Source organism: Mus pahari, chromosome 12 (assembly GCF_900095145.1).
Source record: "Mus pahari chromosome 12, PAHARI_EIJ_v1.1, whole genome shotgun sequence".
Lineage (NCBI taxonomy): Eukaryota > Metazoa > Chordata > Mammalia > Rodentia > Muridae > Mus > Mus pahari.
In genome coordinates this window covers 71,929,050-71,948,050 of record NC_034601.1, presented here as the reverse complement: position 1 = coordinate 71,948,050, position 19,001 = coordinate 71,929,050, and positions in this window count along the sequence as shown.

The following is a 19,001-nucleotide window of genomic DNA, read 5'->3' as shown; positions in this document are numbered from 1 at the left end:
GTTAAACCCTGAATAAAACTTCTTCTTCTTTATTTCTGTGAGCATACACACACACACACACACACACACACACACACACACACACACATACACACACTGGAAAAGGGATAGAGAGATGCACACTTCTTTTAAATTTGCAATTTGCAGTTAAGACAATAAGAATTTTCTGAGTCTGACTTGATGCTCTTTCATTTACCCCTATGCTTGATAATGATGTCATTTAATACTTTTAGGCTGAATATCACTCCACTGTGTGTTTATATATAACCCCATGCTCCTCTTGTTCTGAAACCTTCTAAAAGTAGACTGAAAACAGTGTTATTTCTTTAATTTTACCAATAACTTTTATCATTTGTATTTCTTAGAAATGCATTCATATAATTTTTAAAAATACTGCAGTTCATTTTTTAGTTGAAAGAAAAAGAAATACTATATAGTATTAGAATATAGTAGGTTGCATATACTCATACAAATTCATGAACATACATATACATGCATGTGTAACAATACTTGGAGAAAAGAAAACAAGAGGGAGTAAATCAGGACATAAAACTTGAATAGGAAATTGAAAGGTGAAATAATGTAAATATAGTGCTCATCTCTGACATCTCTGAGACACAAACTCTTAAAGAAAGCATTAAGACAATGACAGAATGTGGAAATGGGTTTTACATTGAAGGTCTAGCTTTAATAGATCCAGATCCCAAATAATAAAACCTAAACACAAAACAAAACAAAAAGACCCAAAACAAAAGAAGCAAAGAAAATACTTTTAATTTCCTTCTATCACATAAAACTGTCAACAGAGTGATGAGTCATATGAAGAGGATATGCTAAAAAGTCTGATGTAAGAATGTAGCTGTGCGCAGAAGGTGGGTAAAGTGTATAAGTGTAGCTGGACAGGAGCTCATCTGTGTCTGTCATTCCTTCAGACACTGCAGCAAATGCTTTGGTCTTGCCTTAGCACAGATGTATGAGTTTACCTGCCTGTAAGCAGGTATGTAAATTTACATGTAGGTTAGAGACTTCAATATAAAATAAATGGAATTTCTCCACTGTATTAATTATTGATATATACTGAGTTCCCATAAAAAATTGTTACTTTTATTTTAAGAATAAATCTGTAGGGTTCTTTTATTTTTACTTCTTTATATTTTGAAAATCCTTTGTTTTCTTGATTAGTGCTTATGGTGAGACTAGATAAATTGTGGAATAGACTATGCTGAAACATCTCTAAATTCAAGCTGAAATAGGACCAATTCTGTGAAATAAATTTTCATCTCACAAACAGCAATAAAATATCTTACTGTGTGTTTTTCCAAAATCTGTTTCGTGTGCTTTCTAAATGAACATGGTACATTGTTGTTACTCAAAAAATATCGTGAAGTGGTTTAGGCAAATAAAAACAAATAAATTGTTTTATGCAATGTTTTAGAAAGCAATATAATATAAATTCATATTTAATATGAAATAATACACAATTTTGTATTATTGTATTATTTACTATACAAAATCAGCTAGAAAATTCTTCTGAATGTCTCTTGATTTTACCTTACTAATTTCTTTTCCTGGATCATTTCTGGTTTACTGTTCTACATAGTCTCATCAAAGGTAAAGACTAATATGTTAGGTTTAACTCTTGTCAGTAAAGAGCATAATCACATTGTGCATTCATTTGTCTGAAGTGATTGCGGGACTGGAATCTGCAGCACCTAGAAAATAGAGGGAAAAGTTTGTTGGAAATTTCACTGGCCTGAGTGTTTCTGTCATACAGCTATTTATATCATGCTACTACCTGGAGAAGCAAAAGCAAGAAGTATTACATAATTCCAACATAAATACCATACGTTACTGTTAATAATATTAGGAAATATTTAATTGTTAATGCCAAAATTTTGTAATATGTCATTTTATGAAAATGTGACTCATGACAGCTGTTATTTGAACATTAATTTATACAGCACATAGGCTCTCGTTTATCTCACATATAGTTTTAGATATTTTGTATACAGGCAAATCTGCTGAAATGAGATTGAAGACAGTCTCTAACACTATCGACTAGAATGCACAAATGTTTTATTGGTGCTTCCGGTTATCTAAGCTGAGTCATACAGTGCACCTGCTAGAAATAAAGTACATATAATATAGAAAGCAATATAATATAAAGTTATATTTAATATGAAATAATAAATATGTGAAATAAATATGTGCATTTTGTGAAATGTGAGTAGCTATGCTCATGGGCAAAAGTCATGCCCAGTCACATGGGCAAAGCTTTCCTGAGCTTTCTATTTTCCTATTACTACTCTTCTTATATCACATGGTATATAGAAAACAAGATTCATCCAAGAAATGAATGACATAATATTTGTAACTGACTAATAGCAAGATATAGTATTTTTGATTTTATTATTGAAAACATAATGAGAATGAAAACATTGAAATTTTATGTTTAATATCTTTAAGCAAATGGAAAATAAAATGTTGACCAATACAGCCAGTAAAAGAGAAATAACAGTGATGGAAAACATTATTTGTCAAAGGTCATGTTCAACAGGTCAAGATAAATTGAGGCGTGGCATAGAGTTGGAGACTGATCACTCAGTAGATTTTTTTCTGAGAGAACAAAAATTAATTCTCTTGGGCCATTGAAGCACTCCCTATGACCAGTGAGAAACTTTCTGAAGGCAAGGGAGAAAAAAATAAGGGGGGGGGGGAAGAATCACACACATACACACACACACACACACACACACACACACACATGCAAGCAAATTGCACACTAGGTAGATAAAGCAAGTTTTAATGAGCTCCAACCACTTCACCCATATACATTCATGTATACATACATACATACACATACAGTGATCAGGTTGATGGAAGCAAGCTCCAACCACTTTTCATACATACACGTATATACATTTGATGTGCGTGTAATGTTCCAAATATATATAAACAAACAAAAAACAAACAAACAAAATTATTCCCCAAACCCCACGAACATTCGTAACTAAGCATGGTTTTATAGATTAACAAAGTGTGAGCAAACAAGGCAATTTTCACAGCCAATTTCTCTTACTGGCAGGCTGCAATTTGCAGTTACATAGGACCAATTACTTTTCTTATTTACCTTAAAAAGTAACCTTATAAAAAGTCTTAAGAAAAATCACAAATCTATATATAAACAGTCAATTCTATTTTAAATACTCAAGGTGCACAGCTACCCATTAACATTTTTTTTTATTCAATCATACTGGGAATCTGAGGGCAAAAACGGTTACAGGAGACTAAGCATCATCTTATCCAGTCTACTTTAGCAAGAAAGGAGTGGCAACTGGTACTGGCTAGACTGCCATTGTTCTTGCTCTCTGACCTAAAAATATCCCTTTCTCAAAAATCAAGTGTGCCTCCATGAACTGTTTTTTTTATTTCAAAGCTAGTAGCAACAATATCTTAACCAAATTTCACTAACAATGTCCTTCTCCATATTCTTTAGAAGGTGGTGGTCATTGCTAACCATCTTCATCTCTACGTTCTTTCTAAGGGTGGTGAATGCAACATTAATTTGCTCCAGCACCCATGCTTACAAAAGTTCAATCATTATTCTTGTAAGTGCCAGCGAGACTGCCCAGGGAAGGACTGGAGGTCTCTCAGAGTTTTCATACAACTCATAGCATATGAGGGCTCTAGTGACCATGAAGCCAAAAGAAGAGTGATAGCCCATGACAGCATGAAGTTTTCAGGTCACAGGTCACATTCCTTAGGGCTTTGCACCTCCAAGACACACCCACTGTGTTTGTACTCACTGGTGGGCTGCCTTCTGTGACTTTCTATTGTTCATATTGTACTGATCATAATAATCATTCAAATAATAATTCTCTAAGTATGACAAGTATGTTATTGTAAGTAGTCAATACCCCCAAAAATTCAGCAATAGTAAAACATCTATAGCTTACTACATGCTGGAAATGTATTGTGAATTTTTAAACAATGACATATTTTAAAACGTAATGTACTATTTTGAATTTAATATATGTACTTTTAATGCCTCAACTATAATGGGATCATATGTATGTTTACATCTTTTCAAAATAATTTAATGAAACAATATTCTTAAATTAGAATATAATAAAGAAAATTATCAGAAGATTATGGGCTCTCATTCACAAGATCCACCGATAGTCACTTACAAGTTTGAGAAGGTCTTCTCCTCCAACTGTCCCCACTGTATTTAGACTAACATGTCTTAGGAAAAGGAAACATACTTTTAGAAAAATAAATTAAGACTTTCTGTGATAAGCAGTGAAGTAATTCAACAAGGTTACATTTACCTGGATCCAGCATCAAATTTAATTATAACCTGGAGCTAGAGTTTGAAGTTCTAAGTACTCAAGTCAAGTTTTGGGAAATTTCCCAATATGTACTAAACAGAATCTTGGCCAGCTGTGTTCCCAATCACGACAGTATTCAAATAAAATATACAGAACACATTTTGAATTTAGGAATTCTGCTTCCTTTATTATTAGGATATTCTATAACAGTGTATTATATCAATAATTGTGTGACTGACACTCAAATAACATCAAAGTCCAGAGAAATTTTTTTTTGTGTGTGCAACAAAATAGGCTGCTCTGACGTTCTGTGTTGGTCTTGAGGGACCCATCTTCCCTCACCAGAAGGGAATGCGGTCACAGGGACAGAGTTTGGAGGTTTTAGGTTTAGTCTTATAATCCTAAAAGTTAGGAAGAAGTTAACTTCATCTTTATTAAAACTAATTAATTTAACCATTGTAACAATGCATGCCTATCTATAGGTAATTTCTGCTTGATTAAAAAGAACACTTAATTGATGGTATAGCATCTTTAGCAACAAGTACTGATAAAGGTCTTTAGTCATTTTAGAAGCATTCATACAATATAGCAGCATATCTTTATGATAATGGAAAAGTAATTTCTCATTCTATATAGCATACATATATATATAAATTTGGGATTATAATCTATTTTATCATAAAGAAGAATAACAATATTAATTTCATGAGTATTATTGGAGTATTAAATGTTACCATTGACCTAAATTATTTAAGTTTCTTATTTTATTATCAAACTTGGTTAAAATCCAAGGGGAGAAAATTAATGTTAATATAGGGCTAAATAATGCTAGTGTAGAGTAGAATCATAATTTATTGATCAAAACAGTAAAAAGTGTAATTTATATATCTAAAAAACAATAATTTGAACTTTGAACTGTGTTTCTATTGTTGACCTTCTATATAAAGGTCAATTATTAATGCCATAGCTTAAAAGAGTAGAAATATCTAATCTACCATGCACTTATAGAATATTCTGTCTTATTTTAATGAATCCTACTTCTGTAAGGTTTTTATTAAGTTACAGTTAAAAACGCAATAGCCTGATAAATTATCCTCTGTGAAGCTATTAGTGTATTGATTTTGCTAAAGGTATGATGAAATATTACTTTTCTGGGTCATATAGTCAAGTTATTTTACAATTTCATGTCTCATTTGCTATAAGTTTAGAAATATTATGAGAGAAAAATTTTATGACTGACTGAAAGCAGACAATTTAGACAACATAGCTCCGTTGTCATAATTTTCTTATGAAGACATCTTGAATTGTAGTGTTTTCTATAAATACCATATAACTTTTGCTACATATTACATTTCAATATTTCCATGTTCTTCTATTTCAGATATTTTGAGAGTAAGGCCTATTTCAATGACCAGGGCAACAAACATTTGGAAAGAATAGGCCAATCAAAGCAATCATGCAAAATATAGTAAAGAAGAAACAGCACTGTTTCCTGACCTCCAGTTCTACAGTGTTCATTTGTATATTGAATAAAATAACAATCTATCTTAAATTAAGTGACATACAATTTATTATGTGATTTAATATTTTGTTATAAATATGTCTTTCTTTTATGTTTGACAAGTTTTAAACATAGAAATAAAATCTAACTGTATTGAACTATTTAACACAAAAGACAGTAATGCATATTTTCTCATATAACATTCTAGAATGCTAGATGTCATATTGAATAAGATATTTTTTAGTACTAAAATACTGAATTTAGGTTAAGCAAAAGGTAAAACTTCATGGAATAAGATAAATTCTATTTTATTGACAATTAAAACAATTGGGAAAACATTAAAAATAACTTATTATAAAACCCAACTATGGCAATGCTGTTCATTCTTTAAGAGGAAGAAATAGAAGTTTGATACCATTCATCTACAAACATTCAAAATGCTAAATCTGCTTTTATTTATTACAACATGCAAATTATATTTGAATTGATTTTCAAAAGCTGATTTTATAGAAAATCCTAAATATTTAATTAAGAAGACTACTGAAATAGCATGGAAATTAATTGTACTTATTCAATTATTTGAAAAATGAGATTAACTATCCTTCACATTATTTATGGATTGTTTAAAAAAGCATGCTTGCAAATTAAATTGTATTCACTTTTTCTTTTCTTCATGCACTGGTAATTCTAAATATTCACAAAGGATCCATATTTTTAAACAGATTATGGTCTCCCCAGATGAGTCAAAGGATGAAGTAGAGAAATGTGAAAGTATTAACATTCAATAGTTTGCTGAAGTTTGAAGTAACACAACAGAATGTGAGTGCATCGTGGAATTTCGATCTCTGTTTTTAATTCTTGGTGACTGTATCAGTGCACGCATTGAACTTAGGAAAGATGCAGTCAAATCATGGTTGCAGTATGAGTCTTCTAAAAGAAACATCTAATGCCTTTGCCAATACTAGAGTTTAAAAAAATCCAAAAAAAATCCAAATAGGCCCAAGTTTGGAGTTGTTTTTTTTTTTTTTTTTTTTTTTTTTTGTAACAGCCATAACAGGTGTCCTGTATGTGTGTGTGTGCACGCGCGCACGCTCACGCGCACATGTATATACATGCATCTATATATCTAAGAAACTATGTTTGTCTCCACAAAAGGAGCTGAAGTATATCTATGTTATCGACCTGTGCTGTATGTAGATGCCTCTTGTCTGGTGGCTAGATCACTGTTGAATTATTTCAATGCTGGAGTAAAAGACCTTTAAGAATGTAAGCAACATAATTCCAACTTAACCTTACTCTTAAGATAGTAGACTTTGTTTTTAATATCCATTTGTCTATAGGTCTGTACCTCTGACTTTGTAAACTATAATCCATTCTGCCTCAAATCTTCTATCTTGCTCGTCCTAGGTCATTCTTTTCTGTCATGGTACTTTAAACCTTAGATTCAGGCTTGGAAATTGTAATTTAAATATTATGTTTAAAGATAGCCATCCTTCTGGTGGGCTGAAGAAAATTATGAAGGCCCAGACTCTAATACCAGACCTGCACACTGTGTCATTCATAGGAACTATATTTGGTTTTCCCTTTCCCTTACTTGGGTTTATTCAATAACTAGCATCCCATTAATAAAGGACACAAGATATCATTTTATCACGTAGCAACCAAATATTGTTGTTTGAAGCTATATTTTCTATTGTAGATCTTAAATAGTTCGAAATCATACATTAGATTGATATTTTGTAAGTAACTATTTTTATTTTATTTAAATCTGTTATAGGCAAAACCCAGGAACAAGGAGTGGGAAGGTAGGAGGGCATCTCCAGGAAGAAACAGACCTGGGAAAAGGGACTTATCCAAGAATCAATGAAGGTGTTCTTAGCTGTGACTCACAACACTAGGGACATGAAACCTCAAGAAGCCACCTCCTGTAGCCTGGCAGGAGCGCCATGGAGCGAAAGCAACACCAACCCCAACCCACACAGCTTTCAACCCAAATTTACTCCTGTCTACAAAAAATGTCTGGTCATAGGATGGGTCAGGGACAGGAAAGAGCAAACCAATTACCCGCCCAATGTGTGGTCTGTCCCACGGGCAAAGTCCCATCCCTGGCACTGTTAATGATACTCTATAATGTTTTCAGACGGAAGTCTAGTAAGGCTATCCTCTGCGAGGCTATATCTAGCAGCTATTTCAGAAATTTGGGGATACCCAACAACCAAACAGGGAATGGAGCTTGTGGGATCTTATGAAAGAACAGGAGGAAGAACTGCAGCCCCTAAGGACATAGAAACTTTGCAGGACGACTAAAAGGCAAACATGGACACCCTTGGGGATTTCAGAGACTGATACATCAACCAGAGAACACACACAAGCTCCATTTGTGCTTCCCAGCACATACATAGCAGAAGTACAGCTTGGTCCTCATATTGGTCCGGAACAACTAGAGCAGGGGCTATTCCACAAGCTGTTGTCTCAGTCTGTGAGATATGCTCTTCTAGCTGGGTTGCCTTGGATGGCTTCAGTGGGAGGTGATGTGCCTAGCCTCACAGAGAATTGCTGTGCCAGCATGGGGGGAATAACCAGGGAGGCTCTACAGGCTAAGAGGAAAAGAGGTGGGAGCATGGGGGAAGGATAGTGGGAAGAGATGACAAGGATGGGGGCAGTTAGTGGAATTTAAAGTAAGTAAAAATTAATTAATTAATTTTAAAAAATTAAGAAGTCATGCATAATTCACTGATTACAATATAAATTTATGTGCAAACAAAAATGTACCGATAGGGAAAAAAATTCTTCACTAACCCCACATCTGATAGAGGGCTAATATCCCAAATATACCAAGAACTCAAGAAGCTAACCTAAACACACACACACACACACAGTCAAAAAATGAGGTACGGAGCTAACCAGGGAATTCACAAAACAGGAATCTTGAATGGTCAAGAAGCACTTAAAGAAATGTTCAAAGTCCTTAGTGATCAGGGAAATGCAAATCAAAATGTCACTGATATTCCACTTCAAACCAATCAGAATGGCTAAGATTAAAACCTCATGTGACAACAGATGCTGGTTAAGATGTGGAGAAAGAGGAACACCCCTCCATTGCTGGTGGAATCGCTGGAATCAATCTGGAGTTTATTCAGAAAACTGGAACTACCTGAGGACCCAGCTATACCACTCTTGGGCATACACCCAAAAGATGCCGCACCATGCCACAGGGACACATGCTCCACAATATTTATAGTAGCCTTGTCTATGATAGCCAGGAGCTGGAAAGAACCAAGATGTCCCACAATGCAAGAAAGGATACAGAAAACATGGTTCATTTAGATAATGGAATCCTATTCAGCTATTAACGTGGACTTAGCTATTAACAAGGAAATCATGAGTTTTGCAGGCAAATGGATGGAACTAGAAAATATCATCCTGAGTGAGGTAACTCAGATCCAAAAGGACGTGCATGATATGTACTTATACATTAGTATATATTAGACAAAAAAAAAAAAGTACAGAATGCCTAGGAAACAATCCACAGAACTTAAGAAAGTGAAGAAGCAGAGGGGCCCAAGTGAAGATGCTTCTATCCCTCTTGAGGGAGAAGAAAACAATCACAGGAGGCAGAGGGAATTATACACCCACACCCACACTTACCCCCCCACACACACATACAGTTATGTGAGTGTGTGTGTGTGTGTGTGTGTGTGTGTGTGTGTGTGTGTGTGTGTATAAAGAAGCATCTCCTACAGCTAGATTCCACATAATCCTTCAAATGTCCCTGTGATGGTTTGCATAGACTTGGTCCAGGGAGTGGCACTGTTGAGGGGTGTGACCTTGTTCAAGTAGGTGTAACCTTGTGGGTGTGGACTTTATTACCTTCACCCTAGCTGCCTGGGGGTTAGGATTCTGCTAGCAGCCTTCAGATGAAGATGCAGAACTCTCAGCTCCTTCTGTACCATGCCTGGCCTGGATGCTACCATGTTCCCACCTTGATGATACTGGACTGAACCTATAAAGGAGGAGTCCCAATTACATGTACTCTATAAGACTTGCATTGGTCATGGTGTCTGTTCATACCAGTAAAACCCTAACTAAGACAGTCCCTTAGTTTTAACTAATCCCTAGGGGAAAAAAATCCTGTTCCTTGTAGGAGTTTGTATTCTTGGTCACCCTGAAAATCTCAGCACTCCTGATATGTACTGTATTTTCTCTTTTATTTGGATGGCCTTATAGATATTAAATGAAACTCCACTACTCATGCATGACTAAAACTAAATATGTGTCTCTTAGTCTCTCAAAGGACGTGGTGAGAGTAATTTCTACAACCAATGAACTTGAAGAAGAGAACCAGTTTTACCAAATTGTCCATTGTCTTCTATATGTGTCAATGACAAATAGAAAATCCCTGTCTCTGTCTCTGTCTGTCTGTCTCTGTCTCTCTGTCTCTGTCTCCCTCTCTCTCTCCACCTCTCTTGCTTGATCACTCTCTCAGCATATATATATATATATATATATATATATATATATATATATATATATATATAAAGTTTAGAGTATTACAAAGTAGATAACTTTGGAATTGAAGCGAAATACACCCTTAATTTGAAAGCTTAGTTATTAATTTGAAAGCTTTGTTTGTTTCTAATTTTTCCCAAGTCACTGTAAGAAAATAGGGTAGTCATCCCATAAAGTAGGAAATATTTTCTATGTTATCAATGAGACAAAGTAAGCCTTCCTATAAGAAGAATTCTATTACCAAACAACTTTTCAATACAAAGTGTGTTTTCATAGGAATTGAAAAATATTACATGAGCAACATTCAACAAATTGTGTGCAACTAAACTGAAAACAAAACAATTATTATTTCAGCAACAAAATATCTATAAAGAGATATAATTATAATTATAAGAGAAATATCTTGGAGATTTGAGTAGAGTTTCCTGAGTAAATTAAATAGTGTCAAGGGGATATTTTAGATTTTTACAGAGATGATTTTTAATGAGGAAAAGATTCTCAAACAGATATTTGATGATTTTTCATTTGGAATAAGAACAGCTTCATTCCTTTATTCCATTAACTTGCTCATGATTTTTAAAAAGCAAAGGTCTTTATTTTATTGTAAAATCAAGAGGTTAATGTTAGGGGCATTGATTATATGCTGAAAATCTCTCTGCTGTAATCCATACCCATTTTAAGAAAAAGATAAATGGATAAATTATAGAACCCACATATGACATCAAATGAAAAATTCACAGTTAGCTCTATAATGTTGTGAAGAACAGTTGTTCAACACCTCAAAATCGATTCAAAAATCAATTGAAAACACATTCACTTTTTGTTCAGCTTTCACATACCTTGCTTTGAGAAACTTTAGTCACAACAGTTTTAAATTACACGATTTATGATAAAATAATAAAGAACAAATGAAAAGGCAATTCGGGTAAAGACCAATGTGTTCTACTATTTTAAAATAAGATTTAAAATTTAAAAATTTAAAGAACTGTATGCATTGTATAGGATCCAAAATTCTTGCATGAAATGTAAGGCACGGACTTTTTTTGGGTAGCTTTTCTTTTGGGTGACCAAGGAATCCGACGGCATCTGACATGCTAAAACATGATCAGACAGGAAGACCAACTACATGTTCAAACACAGACTCAGGCGAACAAGTGTACCTATTAAAAATCTGTAAAACTTTATTCAATTAAAAAAGAAACATAACAAATATTAATAAATACAAACATAAATGCATTTTTTTCTGAACCTGCCAATTTATACTAATGTATAAAATTGTGCTAAAATATGTAGTAAAAGATAAATATAATTTTCTTTCATGTAATTCCAGCAAGTCCATAACTATGTTAAAAGAAATAAACAACCAGTGCAAATTTATCATAGATATATGCTAAATACCTTAACTGGACATAGGTCATAATAAGGTGAAATTCAGTTAATACTTGCTTTATCACATGGCCTTGACTAGAAGAAGCTAATCAATATGATAATGCATATTTCAATTTGCAGCATACTGATTAATGTTTGGATTGTGCATCATTGAAAAAAATATAAAATAGATGTTAACCTTCATTCATAGCACTGTAGGTATCATGAACCCATTTTGTATGAAGCTTTATGCCAACTGCTTACAACCTAAACTGATATTTTCTTCTCATCATTTTTAAACATGTAGAGTTATACATATGTGAGTGTACATATCTGTGTACATACATAAAGTAAGTATTGTGTATATAAAATAAGTATGTATGTATAAAAGATATATATATATATATATATATATATATATATATATATATATATATATATATATATATATATATATATATATATATTTCAAATGAAGACTTTGGGGCCTTACAGAATATATAGTATTCAGAAGATCATGTATAAAAAAATAATACTGCAAATCAAATGTAATAATTCTAGCTCAGTTCTCATAGGAAATGTGACATTGTTATTCCACATTACTCATCTCCAGAAATTTCATACATATGATCCATTTCAGATTGCATAAATGCTATTTTGTGTAAGTCAAATGTCACCTCTAGAAGTATTAATAATCAGTTAAAATATTCATAGAATAACTTATTTAGTTAGCTACATTAATAGCTTGCAGAACATTTACCATTGAATGTTTCATACATAGTAAGGACTTGAGTAAGTTTAAGATGTTTCTTAAGAGCAAGACCATGAATTCATTTGAATGTGAAGAAAAGAATACATAGTAGGTTAACAAAACCCCAAAATCCTTGTGAAAGTCTCATGGAGACTCACTAGGTAATAAGATAATTTTCCTTTGAATTTTTAAGTCTACAATATGTAATAGATGATCATTTTTAACATCCACATGTCCAAAACAAATAAAAAGGGAACAACTGGAATAAAATCTATTTATTTTTTTGCAAATTTCAATGTGTAATATTGTGATATATATAAAACATTTCTTAAATATCAAGATGTTCAGATACAATGCTAAAATATTGCAGTAGAAGATTGATTTGAATATTATCTGAGTGGCTTTATATCAGTGGATAACTTTCTCTCTCCTCATCATTTGAAAGATTTATAGTATTATATTTTCAGAAAGTGAAGTTCACACAAAAATATATTGGATGTAACTCAATAGGTTGAGCTGCAATAGAAAATAATTTCAAAGAAATCATAAGGTTTCTCAATCAGAATTTCCTTAAATTAGTCAAAACCATTTCTTCTGCTTCTAAGAAAGTAATTGGTATATAGCAATAAGAGAAACAAATTTTAAAGAAACATTTTAGAAGCAATTTCTCCCTTCTCCAATGCTGTGGAAAAATAACATGCATGCATATGCACACATAGGTATGTTCAGCTGTAAACATCAAATCAATTATTTCTATAAGAACACATAATTATTTGACACAGTCAGAGAAAACAAAATAAGTGCTTCCATTCTAATACAATTCTTAAAAATTCCATGTAGTCATTCAAAGATACTCAAAATCTGAGGATTGCATTTTTTTCTTTTATTTTTCATTTGGGTTTACTATTATTAAAATTGGTATTATTCAGATAACTTCATCTAAAATTAACTACCCAGATACTATTGAACATGCCAGCAAGATTCAGCTGAAGAGACCCTGATATAGTAGCCTCTTGTGAGGCTATGCCAGTGCCTGGCAAACACAGGAGTGCATGCTCACAGTCAGCTATTGGATGGAACACAGGGTCCCCAATGGAGGAGCTAGAGAAAGTACCCAAGGAGCTGAAGGGGGCTGCAACCCTGTAGGTGGAACAACAATATGAACTAACCAGTAACCCCTGAGCTCGAGTCTCTAGCTGCATTTGTAGCAGAAGATGGCCTAATTGGCCATCATTGGGAAGAGAGGCCCCTTGGTCTTGCAAACTTTATATGACCCAGCACAGGGGAATGCCAGGGCCAAGAAGTGGGAGTGGGTGGGTAGGGGAGCAGGGGTGGGAGGAGGGTATAGGGAACTTTCAGGATAGCATTTAAAATGTAAATAAAGAAAATATCTAATAAAATAATTAACTATTTCTAATTATATAACCAGGTAGAGGTATGGTTTTTCCTCACCATCTCGTTATTTAAAGTTGATGAATCTCTTTATTATTTCAATTACACTCAAAAATATCTACTCAGATTTTTTGCAAAAGGAGTTTGCTCAATGTCATTATGAACATAAATGCCTAACTCAATAAGTTTTAACTTTTAAATATTTATTATTTTTATGATGATATGCATAATATTTTCTTTTTAACATTTTCAAAATCTGGTTGTAGTTTTTTATTAATCACAGGAAGACTTGGAGATGGATCTAGAAACATTGTACTTCCTACTTATCAGAGAAATGAAGAATATTCAAAGACACAAGAAGTCACTGATTAGTTAGTGAGAACTCAAAAACTCAGAACTCTTAGCTCTTGGTGCAATGTGATCCTCATATGGGGATTTCAAGAGTCCATCTACCCCTTTACACCCTATAAATATGACTAATGCTTCTATAACCAAGCAGAATGGCTATTTTGTTAGTAAATTTAAATTTTGTGTACTTCTCAACATATATGTAGGTCTGTCCACTCCAGTACTTTAAACATCACCCACTATTCTCATTCCAATACACCGTGCTACAATATTTAAACACACACACACACACACTATGAATGCCTGTTTAATTTTAATTAAGCTTACATAGTTCTCTTTGTCTTTTACTTCTTTAGATAGCCAGCCATTTTAGGTTTCCCTTGAAATGTCAGGCTTTAGTCCAATGATGTGCACCAGTTTTACACTGCTTCAGTCCTAATGCTTTCATCTTTTGTGTTTTCCTTGGGGTGCCTCAGAAATTGTAACAGTAGGATCATCAGATGCTTTAAAGCAGGAGATACTGAATCATATTCACATATAATCAGAGGTGAAAATATTCAAATAGGAAATTGATGGGCAAGATCAGGAAATCAAATATGGTAAATAACTGAAACAAGATGAGAAAACCACTCGGTAACCTACTCTCTCATGTCCGAATTCTAAAATGTACAAAATGCTAGTCCAGATTGGTCAGTGGTTAACAATGTGAGTTGCTGATGGAGAGGACAAAGTTCAGTTCCTGTCACCAGGTCAAGTGGCTCAAAACCACTTGTAATTCACCCCATATACATATAATTAAAAACAAACAGACAGACAGAAAAGAGATTTTGAAGATGGGTATCTCTTGGGATTGGATAGTCACTGTAATAGAAGCAGTAGTGGTTCATTCCATAAAACTCTCAGTATTAGTGAGGGACCCTGGAAGTCATTGGTGAGAGAGGACCCAGAAGACCTTCAAACAAGGCAGGATCTTTCCACTCCTCTTGATTTCTCACTAGGACTATGAGATAAGATCCTCTTGGTAGAGACCCCATATGCTTCGCTTGCCACATGTAGGAAAATTGAGCTAGACCTTGGCGAGATGATCGCCCACTGTGGCCAGCTCCATGGGTCCAGAGTGTGCTATGGGGCCTGCTGTGGAATAAAGTCATGCACATCTGATCTAACTGTGAACACTGTGGAATATAAGACCTCTCAGCAGGGCAAGATAGGTCCACCAGACTACAATGAAATAAACCATTCTGCTACACAACTAGATTTGAGGACTGTTTGGAAAGTTTTTCTTTGTTCTCATGAGAGTTTATAGAGCAAGTTCATTACTTATTTTTTTCGTAGTTTCTTCTGTTTTCCCTTTATCTAATTTCAAAATGACCTCCTTTGCTGCTTGTTCTGCGTAACCTTCAAACATCACAGCACAGATGTCTCTCCCTTCTATCAAGTCTGTGTGAATTTTCACATGCATATCCTTCCTGCAAGTTATAGTTCTTGGAACTTCACTGCATTTGTTAATGTTCCACAAAATTTGATGTAATTTGTGCTGTGTGTATAACTTTATGAGTTCTGAGGGGTTTTTTTCTGAACATATTTTATATTAGTTTGTGTCAATGACATATTCTAATGAATTCACTTGGGTTTTCTGAATAAATAAAGTAGGATGAGATTTCTAAAGGAAAGGAATCTCATTTTATAGATTACATAGTTGTATTTATTGAAATGTCATATATCTCTCAAACATAATATCAACATCTAGTTTTTATTAGCCAACTATATAATATTTTATTGATGGATCATTAAGTTGATTTTATGCTAAACTCCAAATAAAATTCACTCATTATAAAACTATTCTTAAATGTAATAGCATTTGTAAGTAGGGCCTTTGTGAAATGCCCATGAATGGACTTGGTGCTCTTAAAAAACAGTTGTCTTTGCTCTAACAAAGCTGTTAAGACATGAAGAAGACAGACTTCTCTGGGTGAGAATGTTGGCCCCTGTTGGGTTCTAAATCAACCAGCAATTTGATACTGGACTTGCTAGCTTCCAGAACAGTAAAAAATAAAAATAAATAAATGATGCTTAGCAGCCACAAACTTTATACTGTTCATTAAAATATTCCTCATTAAAATAGTCTGAACAAATATGATATTAGAGAACACATTAGAATTTAACATTTTTGTCCTCTACTTAAACTTAAACCTCACATGTGGACTCCAAATAAGATGAACGGCCATGTTCAATGGGTTACCTTGTCTGTTTTTCCAATATGACCCTATTAAATAAATCTATCTTTTTAAAAATGATTTTCACTGTTAGTTGGTTTCCTTTGACTGGCTTATTAAGCATGGTGGCAAAGCCAGGCTTGTTAAGGATTACAGAGCACAGTCCCGACCCTAATAGCCCTGGCAACAATGTGACTATTATATACAATACACACCAGTCATGTCCTTCAAAGGATGCTTCTTTTTCTTTTCCTTTTCTTTCTTTCTTTCTTTCTTTCTTTCTTTCTTTCTTTCTTTCTTTCTTTCTTTCTTTCTTTCTTTNTTTTTTTTTTTTTTTTCCGAGCTCTCCAGAAACAGCAGCTCATTGCAGCTTATCACTGTCCTGTACTTGAAAGACAGGGATAATGCTGATTGTGGACATGTGGCTAGGCCAAATCTAAAGTATATATTTGGATCTTAGATTTTCTTAAAGAATTTTTTTCCTAGACTAAAATGTTAAAACAAAATCCAACTCAACACATAAAAAGGCTTGTAAGTTAAAAACATAATGGAAAATTACTTCTTTTGTACTAAAAATGTACTATTATTTTAAGTTAAATTTTATTTATATGGGGGAATTGGTTTTAATTTGAATATCTCAGCACTACAGTTGGACAATATTAACTTGTTTAAAAGTATATAAAAATACAAACACGGGTCTTATAGATCTTTTACTCTGTGAACCTCTAATTAATAGCTAGAAACTCAATTAATGATGAGAATTGAAACTTCCACACAAATTAATCTGCTGATGTGTGGGCCAGGACTCAGAATATCTCTGATGAAGCATTTTTATACATTTCTCCTACACTTTTAAAGGATGAAGTTGACCCCTTCTTGAGTAACTGATATGCTATGCTATAGAATATATTTAAATATCAGTCTTACAATTTACTTGTATCATCTTGTATTTAGATATTTTCTTGCATAATTTTAATATATTTCTGGTTTTACATGCACATAAACCTAAAAGTATATATATATATGCACACATATCCATACCCAAACATAAATAATTATGAATATCAAGTTCAAAAGAGTCATTAATAGGAATTTTCGAGCATTACTTACTTGCAATTTCTTTAATATAGGTGCAATTGGATGAATATAGAAATGATCCGCAAATATTGTGAAGTGAAGAAAAAAGAAAAAGAGAAGGCTACAGATTTATTCTACGTGAGTTCCATGATTTGGAATAACCTAAATGTGTGAATCAGGTTTTCCACCTTTTCAAAGAACCGTAGCTGCAGACAACCTGTGAGTTTAAGAGACTTGTATGCCTTTATGTATCTTCAACCAAGGTAGGCTACATGGCCTTCCCTCCTAAAATCTCCTTCAAGCCCATGTCTTGTTTCTGCTCATCAGGGATGGCAAGCTCCCATCCCCATCTCTACTAGCGTTCCACCAAGGTTTCTGTTCCAGGTTCCTAACTTTATTTCCTACCTTGGCTTATCTCACTGATAACTATAATTTGCAAAATAAAATGGTGATTCTTAACATCTTTGCAACATTATTTTCCATCAATGCTTAGTTACAATGCCAGAACAGCAAACTAGAACAGTGCCGGTGTCCGTGTATATGCAGAAAACGAAAGAAGGGGGCTGAACGGACTGGAGTCAAAGTGCATGCTAGGATTCAAAATTCAAACCTCTGCAAGAGCAACAAGTGCTCTTAACCACTAAATCATCTTCCCAGGTCCTCCCAAGGGGAGTATAAGCCTTAGGCTGAGCTAAGATGAGACACTGTAATCTGTATTTCTCCATTAACCAGTCTATCCAGGGAGGTGTGCACTTCCTCTCAGGTTCAGTTATGTCACATGGTATAGCTTTGATATCGTGCTGCTTGTTGTTCAACTAGGTGGTACAAAAGAGGACAAAACAGTTTTATAAAAAGAAGTCAGAGCAAAAACCTGACACCTGACTCTTGAAATATTAGCCTCCAGCCAGGACAGGATAAAGAACAATTTTGCCTTTAACCAAGGATCAGATTTTGAACTGTTGCTCTTCTGATACTCACTCAAACCTACCTGACCAGTGTTTGTGGACCTGTGTACCAGAGGCTTTCCATGGAGATCTCTGGCCAGGCCTGGAGGGAGAGTTCCAGCTAAGGAAAACTCAGGTAGGGAGGGCAAGTCGCTGCTTCCACCCCTTCTGCTGCTGTAGTTGGCTCTCGCCTCCATCTCTGCAGTGCCTTCTCAGTTACTCTGTTACTCAGTCCCATCAGGCTGGACCCACTAAGCCAGTGAGGAGCATAGGGGAGCTTCAGGCGGCTCTTAGGGAGAGCAGACCTCTTCCCAAGCGTTACAGCTCTTAGGACAGAAGGCCCAGATGATGGAGTACTTCTCGAACACCTCTAATCCTTCCAGATAGGATTCTTATATACAGTTTGGGGGTGAGTAAGGGTCTGACAACAGGTACTTCTCTCGTTGGTTTGGTCTGAGAGCTTTGGGGAAACCTTATTTGCATGTGGGAGGACTTGGTGCTGCTCCTACAGGACTGATGGCCACCTTTCTGCTGGGGGGTTGTGGGAGGCTGTAGTTGCAACAG